The following is a 19,821-nucleotide window of genomic DNA, read 5'->3' on the forward strand; positions in this document are numbered from 1 at the left end:
ATACATTGACGAGTCTGTAAGTCACGAACAATGTTGTTCGATTTGATTGGCGTAGGAATAATAAAAACGTGAAATGTTTTTAGCGGCCGCTGCATTAAATATTATTATCGCACGAATTTCAACTGTCGCAATATTACGTTGAATACGCTTGAAAACTATTGTTTTGTTTCGCAACACGCTGTACTACCAATATCACGAGAGACATAAGCCATAAAACGGCACGATAATATTGGCATTTGTCATAGAAAGGTAATTTAAAATAAAATCAGGCGAACGACGAGAGGTTTATGTCACATCACGTGCTTAAAATGTATTGAAACCAAATATGATTTAAATCTGTTACATTTTCTTAACTCGTTGTTTGTTATTTATAGATGTATTTAATTTATTTGCGTTGTGTGATTTTACATTTAATATACAAATCCAACAACGAAAACTAAAAGTTTAATGTTTATGTTGTTTATTTGATTTTCCTATAGACAATCTAAACCCAAGATAGCGTTTATCACACCCGTTAAAGTGAACTTCAACTTTGAAAAGTTGAATTCATTAGTATGGTAAGCAAAACATATAGTGACAATATAATATAATATTCAATTAAGTCAATCGCCGGAAACAAAATATGTCGAGTTTATTAGTTAGGGCTGTGAATTCACTTTTTACTACCGTTTTTATTATACACGAGGTTGTCGTCGGACGAACGTATACGCTTAATACAAAATTGTTTATGACTATGAGATTACGATTTTGAATAACTTTCGTGTTAACGACAACACACGAGAAATTTGATACTTACTCCGCGTCATATTGAGATTTACACTGTGTGTGTACGTTCATAGAAAACTTATTAAGACGAATGCATTGACTTTTAATTGTTTTTAATTTATTCTTAAATATTCTCAATTTCACTGAAATAATGATATTTCACCGGAATTCGCTGTATGAATAATATTGAGTTCATTTAAAATCGCGACTGAAATGTACCTTTTTTTTTCTGTATAATATATCACAACTGAAGTGGAAATCACAATAGTATTACTTTCCACTTCAATTGTTTCATGACTGAAATAGTACCTAACCTTTAAAGTCATGATGTTTCATAATATTAGATTTTTCGACTCAGCAATGTCCATCGTTCACAAATCAAATACCAAAAAGGTTTTTGAAACTTGCACACAGCAATACTATATAGTCTTAGTTTTTGTGATTTTAGTTATATTCGTCTGAATTTTTTTTAAACAGATGTTTAAACATTGAGCATACGCTTATTAATATTTTAGTTAGTGTATAATATTATGTAATACAAAACTATACGTTTTCAATAATAAGTTCTATAAATAAGCGGTTACGATTTACACTAAACTTGTCTGTATAACTACCTGTCTATAAATATTACATTTTAATCTCTGAAAAAAAATGATAACATAGATATTAGATATAAATAATAGATATTAAAATAAAAATGTATAGTTTAAAACTTAATTACTATAAACAAAAAAATTCAAGTTATTGGAGCTCACAGATTTATATTCGAAGTAATAGTAACAACTCTTAAACGCTGATAATGAAATGAATTACAAGAAATGCTGATATATTAAATCATTATACTTATTATTTGCGTAGACATTTTCTGTGTATTTTACTGAAAACTAAAATCAATTGCTCGGTCGTAGAGCGTAATAATTTGTCTTAACTATTCATATCTCAACGAACACGAGAAATATGAATTACAAAATGATTTAATTTATGCACAAAACTTCAAAAAGGATACTGGACAAATTTTAAGCGAATATCTAAAACAAACGAAACCATTTTGAATTGTTAAATACAAGTACTTACTGAGAAAATATAGTCAAACGAGAAAAGTCTTATTTGAGTTTGAAGTTTACATTTATTATTTGTACACCCTAACTATCGACAGACTATTTATTTCTCAATTTAAATATTTTTTGTTGCATTGAAGTTATAATATAAATATACTTAACCTTAATTTTGGTTTCTATTCTATGATCAATATAGAGTAATTTTTTTTTACCCCGTCCCAAACGAGTAAACGACACAAGCGCTGAGCATATAATATTTTCAAGGCGTATGCACATTTTCATACGTACACGCAAGCATCTGTGGTAGAAATCGTTGTTTATCACGCAGACGAGGCGAAATTATACTTTATTGCATGTAATCTATATTCCTACCTGTAATACATCTTCACATAAAATCAATTGTTCGACGGTGTGTTCGACCACCGTTGTCGCAGCCGGTCAGATCCACATTTTTTTTTGCGATCGTGGCAAAAAATAAATAATGTTTATGATGTACAATATTATATGAAGTTACCTCTCCCGCTTTGTCCTATAGATTTCAAAATACCACTAAATTATTGAAAATTAGGTTTTATTAATTTTAAATCGTTTATAGTTTTCAGTAAAATAATTTATTACATTAATGAAATGATGGGGGGGGGGGGTTATGAAACACTAACTTCATGTAGCCCTTCTTACCTACTTTGTATATTTGATTTCAAAATTCTACCAAATAAGTGCAAATAAAGTTTCGCTATAATTGCAAATCCGTGTTTATATTTTTTTACGAATTTTTTTAATACCTAGTACTATACTACGTCCCTGCATCATTAAAGTATAACTTGCAAAAAGGTTGCAGCAGTGGTGTAACTTAAAGTTAATTTTTGTTTTGTTTTTTTTTCAGAGAAGATAAAAGAAAATACTGTCTACTTATTGTGTCTAAAAGTATAGTACCTAATGGAAGTTAATACCATTCAAATAATTTGTAAAAAAAAAAAATTAATAATTAAAATTACATTTGTATGTTAATGTTAAGTACTATCCGTATTATAATGTGTGTTACATTAAGTATATACAAGTGAAAATGTGAACAAAATAGTAGTTAACAGTTAAGTTTTTTAAGTTTTTAAACTCGATTAGTTAACTTTTTAATGAATTTAATTTCTAAATTTGATTAATTATCCATTGTAATTAGGTACTATATTAATTAATGACTAACGAGTAATTATATAAAAAAGCACACAAACAATAATATTAATTAATCATTATGCTTAAAACAAAATGTTATACACTATAAATCAGTGCAACGATAAGATTACGCCCACGGATAGTATGTAGACGACGTTTAAGGTAAATCTTAATAATATTTTGTTATTTTTAGTTTATCCTTCGAAATTTTTAAAAATGTAACGTTTGTCTGATAAAAAATACAAACGTTTTTATTTTTTAAATTGTGTATTGGTCTGGTGTCAATAAAATAACTGAAGAAATTGATAAGTTGACATTGTGATATAACACAAAGGTAAGTCAAAAGTATTTAAAGGGTTATATATAGACAACTTTTATATTACGTTATTATTACTTCTTTGCATGATGTTAGTAAAAAATTATTAACATTATATATTTGTTTATTTGGAGATCATATCTAAAATCACTAATACAAAATTTAAAATATGCATTCTAAATAGCAGTCAACATACACAGTACTACAACAACAACAACAACAACAACAACAGAAACATGACATTTGGTTAACGAAACAAAACCAATTTATCAAAAAAAAAAATCAAGAAACAATATAATATATACGCCGAACAAAAGTTATTTCGTTTTCAGATTTCGATTTGTAATGCAACGATCGAAAAACATTTTATTTTTTTTACTTTTATACCGATCACTATATTCGTTATTGAAAATGTTTAGGACGTTTAGGTTATAACCTATATAGGTTACAATATTGAACAAAATCTTTAAATAGTTTTTCGAACGTTACCAGAGCGCAAAAAAAGTCTATCCGATCAATCAGAAATTTAAATCTTATTTAAACAATTTCAAACTGTTTTCGACGTCTAAACTTGAGTTCAAAAAGTTGTCAAATTATTGACATATTATTATCATTTTAGGTGTGAAAAATCAGTTAACTTGTCGAAGTTTAGTGTCATTAATTTATAATGGTATATTTTCACGATATTGAGTGTATAAGTTGTAATACGTAAAGTGAAATATTCAGTTCATTTTCATCTATTCGCAACAGTAAGGTGTAAAATGTATTGGGTAATACAGATGATCAATAATTATTTTGAATATTGTAAAACAACAGCCGAAATGGATCGGTCTTAACCAAAAACCAATAATTCAACAATAAATCAATAAAAAAAGCGTAATTAAAAACATTGAGCGGACCGGAAAAAAATACCTTTATACATAGTACACGTCATGACGTGTTATTTAATTTTATCTGAACAAAATATATTTGTTGTTCAGTTGTGGTGAAATGAAATGTAACGATGTCCCACTCGGCAAATCACGTATTTGTTTTTTTTTTCATCCGCCGTAAAATATTCAATCATTTTAATATTCATGCTGTCGTTTTACTGAGCGCCTAAGCACCTGAACATTAATATAATATATTATACAGTCGTGTATAATACAATGGCCCGGGACTGGGATGTTTAAAAAATCATTTCGACCGGTAGCTAACATACTTTAATTTTAAATTCATAACATATACATACCAACAACAATACCGATTTACTAAGAATAATATTATTAATTGTGCGTATATTTTAGATGGATTACATAGTCGTTGTGAACACGCGAGTCCACATTTGAATCGCAGACTCGTCGTAATTTGTGAGTCAACCACGACTGTGGTTTGGGTGCGCTCGTTTCCTGTTTCACGGATACCATTACGGATTGAATTTAATTTGATTTAGATAGTAGATATCGACCTATACCAATACTTGACTAGCATTACATGTGTATGTGAAACGTGCACATTATTATAATTCCAATTTCTGTGTTTGATCATTTAAATCCGGATGTTATATAGTGTCAACGAAATATTCAAAAGGACAGATGTGAAGAGATTATAATTGAACAGATATCATAATAAACTCAGTATAGCTGTAACTACCTGACACCTGTATGGCTTTATGTATAATATTATAATTCCATCATAATCAATCAAGTAAGGCGATTAGGAATTTGCGATTCAACGCTCCACCGGCAATTTATTTATATATCTGTATTGAATGCATTTTCTCGGTTTTATTTTGAAAATGTGTTTAAAACAAAATAAAAAAAAATACCGAAATAATTAGATGGTAATAAACTAATAATATATTAAATCAAAAAACGTATTTTTTTAAAATTTAATAGAGTTACTTAACATGGAGGAATATTATTTCCGTTAAAACATGGAAAATATAGTGATTTAGAGATTTACGAGAGTTATTATTTCTGATTAAAATGTGAACATATTATTAATATATTAATATATTAAGTAATAGTATATAATTTACCATAGAGGTTTCCGTTTCAATAGACTTTTATTTTAAGTTCAACTTTTAAAGCCCGGGTTAAGCTCCGAATTATAAGCATGAGTCTAGTTAACGGGTGTATCGCAATTTAAGCCTGGCAAAGGACACTATATAGTAGGTACCCAGAGAGATTAGAGTTAGGAAACCATTCAGAAAGATGTTATATACAACAAACTAAATAGATTTAGTGTCTTCTCGTAACATTTCTTGTGCATAGTAAATTATATCCTACATAATTATGTTAGATTTCTAATGACCGATTCGTGTCCAAACGAATGCCTATTAGGTAAACTTCTAGTGGCCTAATGAAAATAGTGTCAGTTTATTACATAAAATAATTAAATTTAAAAATATGATGAGAGAACATAAACGTTTTTTCTTTTGCTTCTACTGAATATCTCAATATAATCTGTTATTTTTTTACATTTTCCACTTGTATTAAAATCATTATTAAATAATATACCTTTTACTCACGTGGTTATACAATTATACCTATACGTAATACCTGATCTGAAAGCATACTACCATTATGCACATGAAATAAAATCTATGAATGAATCCTGTCCTATGATAGGTCTATTTGGAGCGAAAATTTAAATTATTACATCTATTATTAACTCAATATGGTATAAGTACTCATAATATGATAACACAAAGCTTAATATTTTTTAATTACATTTCATAGCAGGGTCGTAATTAAGGGAGGGGAAGGAGGGGTAAATATCCATCAATAGCCTTATATTACTAATATTAATTTTTATTTTTATTATAGTGGCCACGTTCTCCTTAATAGTATTTCCAAAAAAAAAACTAATTTGACGTATTTTTAAGTGTAGGATGTTTATAAGACTAGTACAAATATTCAAATACGTTCAAGAGTCCGTCGCTTAGTCTTTTAAAACAATCACAGTTTTGATAATCTTATAATATGTTGCTTTGAAAAACATCGAAAACTGTTTACAATATAAGCATATAAAAATGTAAAGAAGTAACAATAATGAATATGATTTAAATACATATGTATTTAGCCTGGAAATATTTATTATTAAACATTTTTAGTAACGTTAAAACAAGTTCTCTGTGTATTCAAATTTTATCTTATGCTATGTACACTTGAATGTATTTAAATTCAATGCAAGTAGGTCTGAACAAGTGATAAACTATAATGTGATTGCGTCTACTCTAGTGCTCTACTCATAATTTATTATAAAACATGTATAATAACTAATAAGTATAGCTAATAATTCGTTCGTAAATGACGATAATTTTATTTTGGAATTGATGTGATGGCTTTAATGTATATTTTGTTTTTATTTAAAATGTTTACACATGCAATATGCTTACACGGGGCTAGTGGTACTTTCGGTATAATAGTATACCGTAATTCAGTTATAACTGTTGTTTCCATTTATATCATGCCACAGTAAATAATGAAAACGCCATATACGTTTATAATTTATATTTTATAAAAATTAATGTGACATACCTATACTGCTCTAATTTAAATTAAATTGTATGATAAAACAGACGTACGCGCAGTTTAACAGACAACAATATTAAACGAATTGGAGAAGCATGTTTGAAAATTTCGCCCCTCAGACAGTTATTTACAAATTAAATCACGTTTAAATATAAAAATAAAATTGTGATTATTTATCAATGATTGACTAAAAATGTAATTATATAAACAAATAGCTATTAGCTCTATTAATAGCTGAGAGCTATTAGATAGAACGCGTAATGCACGGCAAGTCGTGGGTGACCGGCACGCTAATGCGCATTCGGCGTCCTCTCCGCGCGCCGCTGACCGCTCGCTAACCGTATGACCATTATTGTTTTTATTATTAATCGCCGGAATCTTAGTTGAAAATTATTTTTTTAATAATTTCCTATTTTTGGGACCAGAGTAGTACCACTAGTACATACGTTCGTATAATAATGATTTATATATGTTTTTATATTATGATATGATTGTAATATTGAACTTAACAGTCCGTAAAAAATATATAAAATAAAATATGTTAGACAAACAATAAGAATTAAATTATGGAAAATTAAAAATTTAATTAAATTTATTCTCCGGGTTTTTTTCATTATCCAGAATTTGTACAATATTTATACACCTGGTATACGCCATATGGCATATTTTAATAATAATAATAACTAATAATAAATGTTTATAAAAATAAAGACTTATAATTTATATCATTGATTTTAGAATATTTTTTAATTTTTTTATTTGATATTTACAATCTGTGTTCGATATCACAATAAGTAAATTGTATAGTTTATGTACATGTTTGACTTGAATAATATGAAGAGGGAGGCCAACCAGTGATGGGACCCAACGTGAATTTATTTTAGATTAACAAATCTCTGCAATATTTTCTTTTTAGCCTATGGATGGGATTAATAGGTTGAGTAAATGAGATTTGCGATACTAACGGGTTGGTATGGGAAGGTAGTTTGGAATAGAAGGATTTGTAATGTTTGGTGGTTAATTGGTCAACTGACTCGATTTTTAGGTCGGAGTGATGTGAAGAGTTGGAAACAAAGCAAGGAGCAGACATTATCATACGGAGGGTAATGGACTGAAATGCTTGTATCGTGCGAATTTGGGACGGCTTAGCACAGCCCCGAATTCGGATTGCATATGCCCATATTAGACGCAAGAGAGATTTATACATAATAAGCTTGGTGTGCGCTGGTAGTTTTGACTTTAAAATCGGACGAAGTAGGTGAAGGCGGCTGTTGAGGGTTTTTCTTTTTTGTTTAAGTTGTGGGCCCCAGGTTAATCTTTTATCAATGGTAATTCCGAGATATTTGACATTTGGAGATGATAGAATTTGAGTACCTTAAAAGTGAACAGATAGGGGTTCAGTTATTTTTAAAATAAATGGTACATAAACCGCTTTGTCTGGATTTATTTTTATTCGCCACTTGGTTGCCCAGTTGTCGATGGAATCTAAGTGTGTTTGTAAATAGTTGGATGTTTCGTCAGGGTCATTATTAGCACAAAGTATTGCGGTGTCGTCTGCGTAAGTAGCCAAGGTGGTGTTTGTTGTAACTGGTATGTCGGCCGTGTAAATATTAAATAGATCAGGAGAGAGGTCGCTGCCTTGGGGCACACCAGCTTTAATGCAAACGTGTGGTGGGTATGAGCTATCATATCGGATTTTGTAAGAGCGGTTTTCGAGATATGAGCGAATAATTAGATAATATGGTGCAGGTAGAAAAAGTTTTAGTTTGTAAAATAGGCCATCGTGCCACACACGATCAAAAGCTTGCACTACATCCAGGAAAACACCAGGACAAAATTGCTTCGTTTCGAAGGAAGATGATATTTTGTCTGTCAACCTGTGAATAGAATATTCTATATTCAAATATTCTAAAAATCATTGGTTATAATATGTACAATTCTCGGAAGAACAATTATAAGATATTTTCGATTTTTCATCATATTGACAAAAATAAACTATACTTAGTAAATTATCATTGTTTTTATCTATCTATTGGCTATATTTATATTATGTATTAAAAAAATTAACTCAAGTAAATAAGTTAATCGTAAGTGAAGTACAAAAACGTGCTTCGTTTCTGGCTGGGTGTATGATGTGCATAACTATAATGTGGTATTATATGATATGTAATATATTATGCACAGACATACTGTATAATAAATTAATTATGCGTTTAATATATATTTAATCTATAATATTAGTGTGTCTATATCAAAATTCAATATCGAGATATTTCTTGTCCGTGACGGCCGACGGGTTAGCGCGTTTCATAATACATTTATGTACGATTAACTATAGAAATGAATAATACTCAATTACTTTTGAATGAGCAAATGCATTATTATTCTAAACACTAGCAAAACATTAAAGTATCCTTCTAACACAGACGGATATATATACATACAAATACAAATATTACAGTGGCGCCATGACTATTAAATAGTCGAATCACGTTCACGTAAAACAGTATCTGTTGTTAAGACGTAACTATTATTAATAATAATGTCATGCGTTCAATGAAAATATTTGAATACTATCATATTATTATAATGATAAAATTTAGTACGAATTTTCGATTGCTGAAACAAAAATGACGCCAACGAGTTGAATATTTTTTTGTTTTTTCTGTAAACGTAAACTTTGCCCACACTAGTAAAAGAAACTTTCGTGTTTATACGAAACAATACAAAAATGAATAATAATGAATAATCTCAGTCAGGCACGTATACAGAGGGGGTAGCATATTATATATTATAATAAAAATAAGAAAGAATACCATTATTTATATTTTATTTTATCAACTATTTTAAGGTTTGAATGAAAAGTAATACCATACCAAATTTCCAAGTAATTACTTGAATGATTATTATTTATATTATTATCAGTATTAATTAAATTAATATACTATAGAGTATAGATGTACATGATTAATGACTAAATTAAATTAACTAACAACTAAAAAAACGATTATGGAAATATGTAAGAATATAGTATTATCTCATTTCAAAAGTAAATAATACCTATTATATGTTTATATTTTAATGTTTAATAATAATTTGATATATTCAGATGTATATAGTTAGTGAGTTTTTCCATTAGTTGAATAACAGTAACATTTATGTTTTTTAAGTAGATTAATGGGATTTTTTTATATGTACCATGATCAATTAAAACTGGTCTACCTACAACATAATTTAATCAGATTTTTTAAAACATAATATTATTGTTATGTCTGTAATATATTATCATTAGATTTTACCATAGTATACTTATTCAAAAATATCAAAATATTGTAAGTAAGTAACTATACTTTTAAATAAACTAAAAAATGAATAATGATATTTAAATCTATACTTAGTATACCTAATTAAATTAATAAAAATAAAACTGTTATTGTAACATCAAAAATTGAAGCCGTTAGAATTTCTTTTAACAGACTGTTTTTTTCCGGTATTTTTTATGTCTTACCTTCTTCACGATAATATTAATGACTTTATCCTCGCAATTTTACAGATTATAAATATATACGTGTATGATATTATTAAAATGCACATACTGTCCGCGGTGACTTACTGACAACTCGGGGGCACTATTGTATTATTAAAAACCTCATTTCATCTAATCTTGGAACACAATAAAATGTATAAAATATATAAAAATATATATTATATAAAATATTAATTGTCTTGATTTCAAAATTGTATGACAAAAACCTGACAAAAATTAGTAAGTTTTAAATTATAGGCAGAAAATGCGTATATACAAGAATGAGACAACCTTTGTAAGTCCCCTTCAATGAAGTGTAACGTGTAAATATGGTATAGAATTATAATTTATAACTATTGTAGTATTATGTACCCATAAACAATTCCTAACACATAAATCTTAATCAGGATCTAATCAATTTAGCCAATTTAACGAAACTAAGCTAATATGAATGAAATATTAACTTCCCGAGAAAATTACAAATCACAATTTCGTCAATCGTTTTTAAAATGATACATTCTGTAATACGATTTACAGATTTAAAGTCATATTAGTTTGTAAGTATATATATTACATAAAATTGATAATTATCAAAAAATATATTTATATATTAATGAGCAATTTACAAGTTTTATTATTATATTTCTGATTTTCATAATTAGATAGTCGACGCCTCGTTTATTATGTTGTAGATTATTAATAATACGAGTATATTATTTTTTAAACTGTCATAGGTAGGTAGGTACATATTAATTTTGATAATTCCATGCCTATTTTTTGTGTACCTACTTAGAAATGAAAAATCATTTACAAAAATGTAAACCAAAGTATCAGCAGCTAAATCATTCTATGCTTCTGCCACATGCAACGTGCAAACAAATGAATAATTGTATAATCCATTAGCATATTATCTAAAAAAAAATATTTTTTCTAATTTAAATGTATTTTTTTATTAATTAATACATTGAGGAGTAACCAACAAAATGGCCTTGGCTAAAATTTGATAGGTGTCGAAATCGATAGATTGTTTTACTGTTATTTATTATTGTATCCTCACTGGCAGAATCGATGCCCCCCCACACTCACACACACACCACCTTAATCAATGAAACATTGACATTGCCAAAGTAGAGTGTATGCTAGTGCCGTACACCGATTATGCATTTATTTGATAATATACAACAGTATAATATCAATACGAAAATGTGTGCACCATTGTGTACATACATACTATGACCATCCGCGAGTGACGTATATTACCTTCCGTTTTTGACAGACAGCGCGTGATGTGTATAACCAAACTAAAGTCAAAACCTACCCACTATACGCTGTATTATTATTGCATAACGTATTAACGCTGCCAGATCGTCGCGTCATTATTTAATGGTATAATAATATATAGGTATATATAGGGCGACTTTTTTATCAAACAACACTCATTATTTCAAAATCTATTATATGTTTATGAAAATATTTTTTTTAATTATTTTCCAATCGAAATAAAATAACATTTTTTTTAATATTTATATTTTTGTAATTAATTCTCATTACATTTTTTTAAGTTTTTAATTTTTTTGAACGACTAAGTACATATTTTATTTAAATCCATATTCAGAAGCAGAATATTTTTATAATATATTTTGATACATACAAATCGAAATTTGTACGAGTAGTTTATAAGTTATAAGAATTTAAAGTTAATAAGGTGAACGAAATGATGAGATATGAGAATACTCCGTAAACTGTTAGTCTACTACTGCACTTACTTAAACTTTAAATACTTAAGACTCATAAACTGCTTGACTGAATTTTGATTTGTATGTATTGAAATACTGCAAAAAATATTCTACTTCAGAATATGAATTTAAAAGTGTATGTTCTCGTTCAAAAATATAAAAATTTAAAAAAATTACATTGGTACATTTCACCAGCACCACCCGTTCAAAAATGTCATACCAAACTTTATCACGTGATTAGCAAGAATTTGCACGTGTCCTATTGACGAGCAAAACCAGTTCAATAAATTCGTGTTTCACCAGCACCGTCCAAGAAGGACATTTTGCGAAAAATCTAAATACTCGTTATATCAATTCATATTCCATGCCACAGTCAGTGGTGATGCTGCAGTGAGTCGATTACCTTTAAGGGGTTAGAAAAATTTAATAAAAGTTTTATAAAATTAATTTTTTGCTAGCAACTTGGTTGGGCCGAACAGGAAACTCGGACGATGGAGTATAAATTCTAATACGATAAAAATGCACGTAGCCGGGTAAGTCACGTTTTGAGAGGAAAAAGTTAAACTGTACAGATAAAACTAATTGCTTAGGCAAAAGTCTATATAGCTCACTCCCGTATCATTGTTTTTTATTTATACAATTATACCTAAAACGAGATTACTTACTAAACTTAAAAAACAAGTAGCTCCGTAATTTTGAAGTTTTTCTTTTGATGACCATAATATTATAATACTTCTACTGTAACTATATTATATTATTAACTATATCGTTACTTTTCTAGTCGCAAGATTAGTTAGACTGATATTTCTTTTAATATACATATTATCATTATTTTTAAACGGTATAATATATATACCTACGCCATACATTTTTTTAATAATTAAAGTATTGTGTAGAATTCGGCACGCGAGCATCATGCACCTGTCTACCCATACCAAATCCGAACTGCACTATGATATGCAACTATATTTATATCTATTTTGATAAAATAAATGTTAATCAAATTTTTTTTTTTTTTTGGTTGTTATAAAATATTATGACGATGAACTCACATCAATAAATTAAATATATTATTGTTATGAAAAAACAAAATGTTTATTAAGTATATTATATTCTATGTTTATTAATTTATTATACAGTTTGAAGATTTCTATGGTTTCTCAAATATCGAATGTAAGAAAAAAGATATTTTATAATTTAAATGTTGATCAAATTATTTTTGATCTCATCATACAAAATATTTATAAGCTTATATTTAGTATATTACTAATTTTATTGATACAATAAAAAAAATTACTGTGAAATCATATTCATGTAACTTATACAATTATACATTATTTGAAAACCGTCTCAAGTAACAATAGTGTTATTGATGAATAATGTTTATCATATGAGAATAAAAAAAAACTACTTAATACTATCGGAATAATTTCTCAGTGCACATATTATGCATTTATGCACTACATAATATAATTTTTATAAGAAATTACATTTTAATAAATTATTTAATATTTTACATAATTTTTGTTCTTTAATGTCTTCAGAAATGTATATACTTAAGTCTGAAGCGAACATTTTTTTCATTTTAACTTTATTAAATTGGGGATTGTAACTTCTAATAGACTTTACAGTATATTGAAAGATACATATACTTTTTTTTTTTTTATAAATATTTTAAGTTAAAATTTTAACAAAATGTATAATTTTTGTAGTTCATAACTGTATCAATATAAAAGTTTGTTGTTGTTATTTTAATTAAATGTGTAGTTTCGAGGTTTTGATGCTCATAATACAAGGTTTATTTCACAATGCTCCTTTTAATAATATATCTAAAATGTCTTGTCTGCCAATGTTTTTACAAACGCTCGAAATATATTATACTTTGAATTTTTTAAATTATACAACAATGTTATTTTTAGATTACTTTTTACAGAATTTTCCGTTTAAAGTATTATAAAACGAAAAAAGGAATATTGCATTAAAATATTATAATGTAACAATGTAAATTATTAATATTTAATCTATTTGCTATCCATGAATTCTGTCAAAACTGATTCAGTATCATTTGATATAGATATATTTAGTTCAACTGATAAAATATACATATATATATATATAGAATTCTGCTATATCTAACAAATAATATCAATAAGATCATACTTTTATTATTATTGTTATTACACGCAGTAATAGATGATTGGCATAGCCCTTGTAGTTAATAAATCCTGAAAAATCAATACAATAACCATGTTTAAAATTATAATAATGGAAATAGAGGCTGAGAGCCACAAAAAAAGTAATTATAAGTAGTGGAAAGTTTCTTTTATAATTCATATTGAAGTTAATAAGTAGGTAAAATTAAAATTAATTCATTAGATTTTTGCTGTATACAATGATCCAAATTCCTATTTTTAATGTATTTAAATTAACTTAAAATATAGTCACAAAAAACTAACGATAAGTTATATGATTTTCTTATAATATCACTCAATATCACTCATATTTATTATTACAGGCCGTTTAACACAAAAATAAAGTTCAAAGAATTATTAAAAAATAGCATAGATGCGTTGAAAAAAAATTAAATCGATTTTATAATTAATTTTTGGATATTATTTCAGTTGGCACTATTTTAACCAATTATTTCTTTGTGTGGTTTTTACTTTTAATTATTAGTATTATTGTTTATGTTAACTGGATTCTATCTAAAATAAAATCTTAAAACAATTAAAAACAAAATAAATAAAGTTCCAAAACCTAAAAAGATGTTGGTAGTTTTTTATTGATTTCTTGACAACAATAGGCTGCAGTATATTTCATTGAACTTATATCATGTTTAAATTAACAGTTATTTTTTTAACAGTTGGTGCTTTTAACTTTAATTTTTAATGTATTGTTAAAAGTTGTCTTAAAGAATTGAATTTACGGGCACTTTAGTTTCTATACAATATTTTACAATACTCGAGAATTATTTAAAAAAAAAAAATAGTTATGTATTGAAAATGATAAATTATCATTTTAAAAATAGGAATTGAAATTTGAAAGGCTCACTAAATTCTATATATTTACATAAATAAATTTATCGACACTATTTATTATTATATGGACACCAATAGCCAACATTTATTTCACGTAATGAATTGGGATTTCATCACATGATTTTTGGACTTATGCATGAGACTTAAGAGGGTGCTAAGATCAGCAAAATTTTAGGTTAAAAACGTGTTCACTTACTTTCAACTGTACATTGATCGTTGACCTCTGCAATTTTCGTATTATATATTTTTCAATAGTTGTACTTAATTTATTACTATAAATCCCACGCCAATTTATTATAAGTTTTAAAGGTTCCCCTGGACTCCGGAGAAAAATTATTGTCGTCGTTTCGCAACAACCAAAAGTGGTATATTGAAACTATTTTATATTTCTTTCAAACCGTATTGCAGTAATAATCAGAAAAATGTTATCAAAAGCTTTAAATACATACTATGTCAAAATTAAATACATCGATTACCTTATAAGAAGCATAATTATATCAGGATATATTTTTTTAATTACATAGATTATCTTTATTATTTGTATCGATATATAAACAAGGTTGTTATTATAATTATTATACTCGCATTTGTTTAAAACATTTGATGACATAAATAATTGAAGTCCTATGATTAATAATAATTCGATATAATATGTTCATAGATCATAGCATTGTAATGCCTTGTGAGTTATGACATACAGTGTTCTATAAACGTTATTCCAATAATAAAAATAGATCACAGTGTGTTTGGGGGCGGAAAATAAAAAATGTGACCTGGGACGATTTGAAGTCTGACTTCGTGCAATAACAATAGCTGAATGATGCCGATAAAACGAAATGTTCGTTTTTATTGACAACCAAGTAGTACACGAGTCGCGAATCGAATCGAATCTGTGTAATAACGTAATGTACAATAATTTAACGAAAATGTTTACCATATGCTTAACGAGCGTTGCTAAAACGACGTGTTACGACTATTTAAGCCACCGGAAAACGTTCCAAACAATATCTACCGCAGTCGCGATGATTCAGCAGCGTGTGATACACCGGCGTTAAATACGCGAATAAATGAAAATTATTATCGCTTACGTATACGATCGGCATACGATAATATACTTATCTAAATCGTTTTCGTTTATGGGAGTCTGAAATGGTGTAAAAATTGTATGTACGTACTATATGTAGATTGTAGGTGAATCGCGTTAAAAAAAACTAAGTCCAAGGAAAAGGAGTCTCCTGAGTTTTGGTCAAAAAGTCTAAAGCATAAAAGTACCCAGTATAACGACTATTGTAGAAAATTCAATATTCTAAATACTTATAACATGTATTTGAATATAAACGATTCTTTATGGCAAACCGATTTAATTTTGACATAAAAAATTTACAAGACAATAACATTTCATGAAAATGATTTATTACATTAAAAGTATTGTTAACAGCAGAGTTTTTTTAAAATTAACGATGATGACACTATTCCTTGGTCAATTATAGGTATTTGATTTTCATGTTATATTTCCATCGTTTTGTTTTCACCAATTACGTATATAGGTAGTATTAGCAGTGCACGTAAGATTACAATATTACGTGAATAATTCTTCACAATAATTTTGGTGCTTATTTTGTTTGCTTCAAAGATTTTTGCTAATTTATTCGACATAAACAAATTAAAAAGATTTAAATGTACCTACTATCTATATATTAGGAACTAACACAACTTTGAACTCTAATACTGACAAAATGACAACTATTGGGTTCTAGGTATAAAAACACTGTAAAATATGAGCGACATAAGTACCAAGTATAATACTTCTATTGTAATACTTATATAAAATCGATAAATGTATTAAATACTATTTGATTTGTGTGTGAGTACATATGTATACTGCACCCGAATTTTCATCCTGTCAAAAAGGTATAATGTAAACTGTACCTTTCGTTACTACGGTATACTATTTTTAAACCCAAGAAGTGTACCCGAGTATTTTGTAGATTATCAAACTATTTTATGAAATAAAAGCCTAACAACGAAAGAGTAACACGATTTGCGGTTTATTTATTAGATGTTTATACTATATAAGTTAAGTAGAAATACAAATAAATTCAAATAGAAACGTATATTAAATTAAACAGTATAAATGAACCCTTTAGATATCAAAATTCTAACACCAAAAAAAAAAAATGAGAAGTTGTATTTTCATAGATTTGTTCTTTTGTAATTATTCGATTTTGCAAAAATATAACCATACAATTTTCAAAGTTTACCCGGGGACAGTTACATGTTACATTTTTGCACTTAATAAGAACTTGAGTGCAGTTTACGATCGTCGGTGTGGTCCGATGTGGTCCCAAAATTCGAGCAACGTTCCAAGCCTAAATATAAGAGTTATAGTAGTACTATTTATACAAATATTGAAAATAAATATGTGTATAAAAATAAGTAATATTATTGATATTTTAGTACCTACTAAAATATAATTATTTATTTTCTCAGGTAAATCATTTAATGAAAATAAAGTTTAAATATTAATAAATTGGAGCGTAAAATTGTTCAACATATTAGATATCTACATTATTTATTAAATTAATTTAAGTAAACTTTTTCAATTTTACCTGATTCATGATTATATTATACCGGACTTTTTATCATGGACTTTTTTTTGCAAGATTTTTTTTCACCTCAAACTTTTTGGAAGTCTGACGTCGCAGGTACGCCAAAAACGACGTTTAAATTTTTTCCTTTTTTCCAACGATATTCATTTACGTCGTATAATGTAATATCGATGTTATATGTAAAATGTTTAAAATAAAAATGCTCGCGTTGCATATATTTAGATGACAAAATAGAAAATAGGACACGTCATCTGCAGCACACATTCTCACGGTGATGATCTATAGCTGAACGTAATATATTATTATACTCATGACGACGACAATAGCGTACAATAATATAATAATATGTGATTTTTGTGCCACGTGTAATAATATCATAGACATATTATGTCTATATCCAAATAGTAAGCATAATATTTAGGCAGCGTTAGGATTCCAGAAATCATTCAATTGCAGCCAACACGCATTATTGTCATTTATTATAGTCCACACTTCTCGTCGAACTACCTATGGAATCCGCCGGTTTTAGAATATTTTAGTTCATACATTTGGGATAAACATAGTTTAATTATTATTATTTAATAATAAATTATTTTTTGAAAACCATTTAATTATTTTTATCAATCCTAAATTCGTTTTCGCCTCAATATCACACAAAATTACATCTACAAAAAATAATACTATATATGTCTTCTGTGAACGTTAATAAATCTCCATTTGTATATAATTATATTAAATCGTTTATGTAGAATATTCAGAATAAAATAAGTTCTATCATATTATTCTTTTCGTTATATAAGTTCTTATTGTTTAGAAATCAGTAATATTTTTATTTATTTTTTGGCTTGTAGCTTATTGTACAGATATTTGCATGATATTCCAGAAATTGATAAATATATTCCAAAGGCAATATTGAAAATTGAAAAACTTTACATTATTTTTATATTTATTTATTTTGATAACATTTTATTCATTTTAAAAGTTATAAAAATATATAAAATGTTATATTACATTTTTAAAAAAATTTTGACAATTTGGTTGGTTATTATGAAATGATACAATTTTGAATCATAGTTTAGAACAATTTATTTGCTTTTTCCTAAAACGAATTAAATTTGGTTTAATTAGCGCGAACGTGAAAATGTTTTCTATATTTAAGGAATTATAAAATATTTTAGATATTATAATAGCATTTAAATAATATACCTAGCAACCTAGCTATAATACAATCTATATGGTTTGTGTGGGGATCTGCTTAAAAAAATTCCTTGGGACCACCTAATGTGGTTCAAATAATTTTAATTACAATTATGCTGAAATATTGCTATACAAATAATTATATCATAGACAACTTATTTAAAATGCAAAAAAAAAAATTAACTTTTGAACAATTATATGAAAAATTTAAATTATCTATAGAAATATATTAAAATACAACAAATGTTAAATATAAAAATAATAAACACTAGGAAAATTACTTATGAAAATATAATACTTGTTAAAACAATTATTACTATATTGATGCAAAAAAATCATGTTTTAGACAATTAGTAAATACTTAATTAGAACTAAGTATTTAAATATGAACTGAGTAGTAGACCAACATTTTGCAGGGTACCCCAATCCCTGTGTACCACTTTTTTCTTCGCTCATTTAAATTTTAAATACTTTTAACGCTTCGTAATACGAAATTAAATATGTACCTATACATTTTTCGTTCAAAAAAATTAAAATATTTAAAAAATGATAAAAATTTTATTTTTTTTTTCAAAAATGTAAATGTGATTACTGTATATCGGTCATAAGAATTGGACGAAAAAAGCTGGTCGTTTGTTTAGGATCCATAGCCACTCGATATTTTATAGGATTTATTTTAAAATAAATTGAATGTAAATAGAAGAATTGTGACTTATGTTATTCTATTAAAATATTATCTCTGTACGCCACGCCGAGTCTACAATACCGTCAATACCGTATGGTTATTGGTTGTGTATAATAATGTGGTTCGTGTAGTTTATTTAATATTATAAAAACTATAACACTATATATACACACGACAGTCATCGTTTGCGATCTGTAACAATAATA

The sequence above is a fragment of the Rhopalosiphum maidis genome, chromosome 1 (genome assembly GCF_003676215.2).
Source record: "Rhopalosiphum maidis isolate BTI-1 chromosome 1, ASM367621v3, whole genome shotgun sequence".
Taxonomy (NCBI): domain Eukaryota; kingdom Metazoa; phylum Arthropoda; class Insecta; order Hemiptera; family Aphididae; genus Rhopalosiphum; species Rhopalosiphum maidis.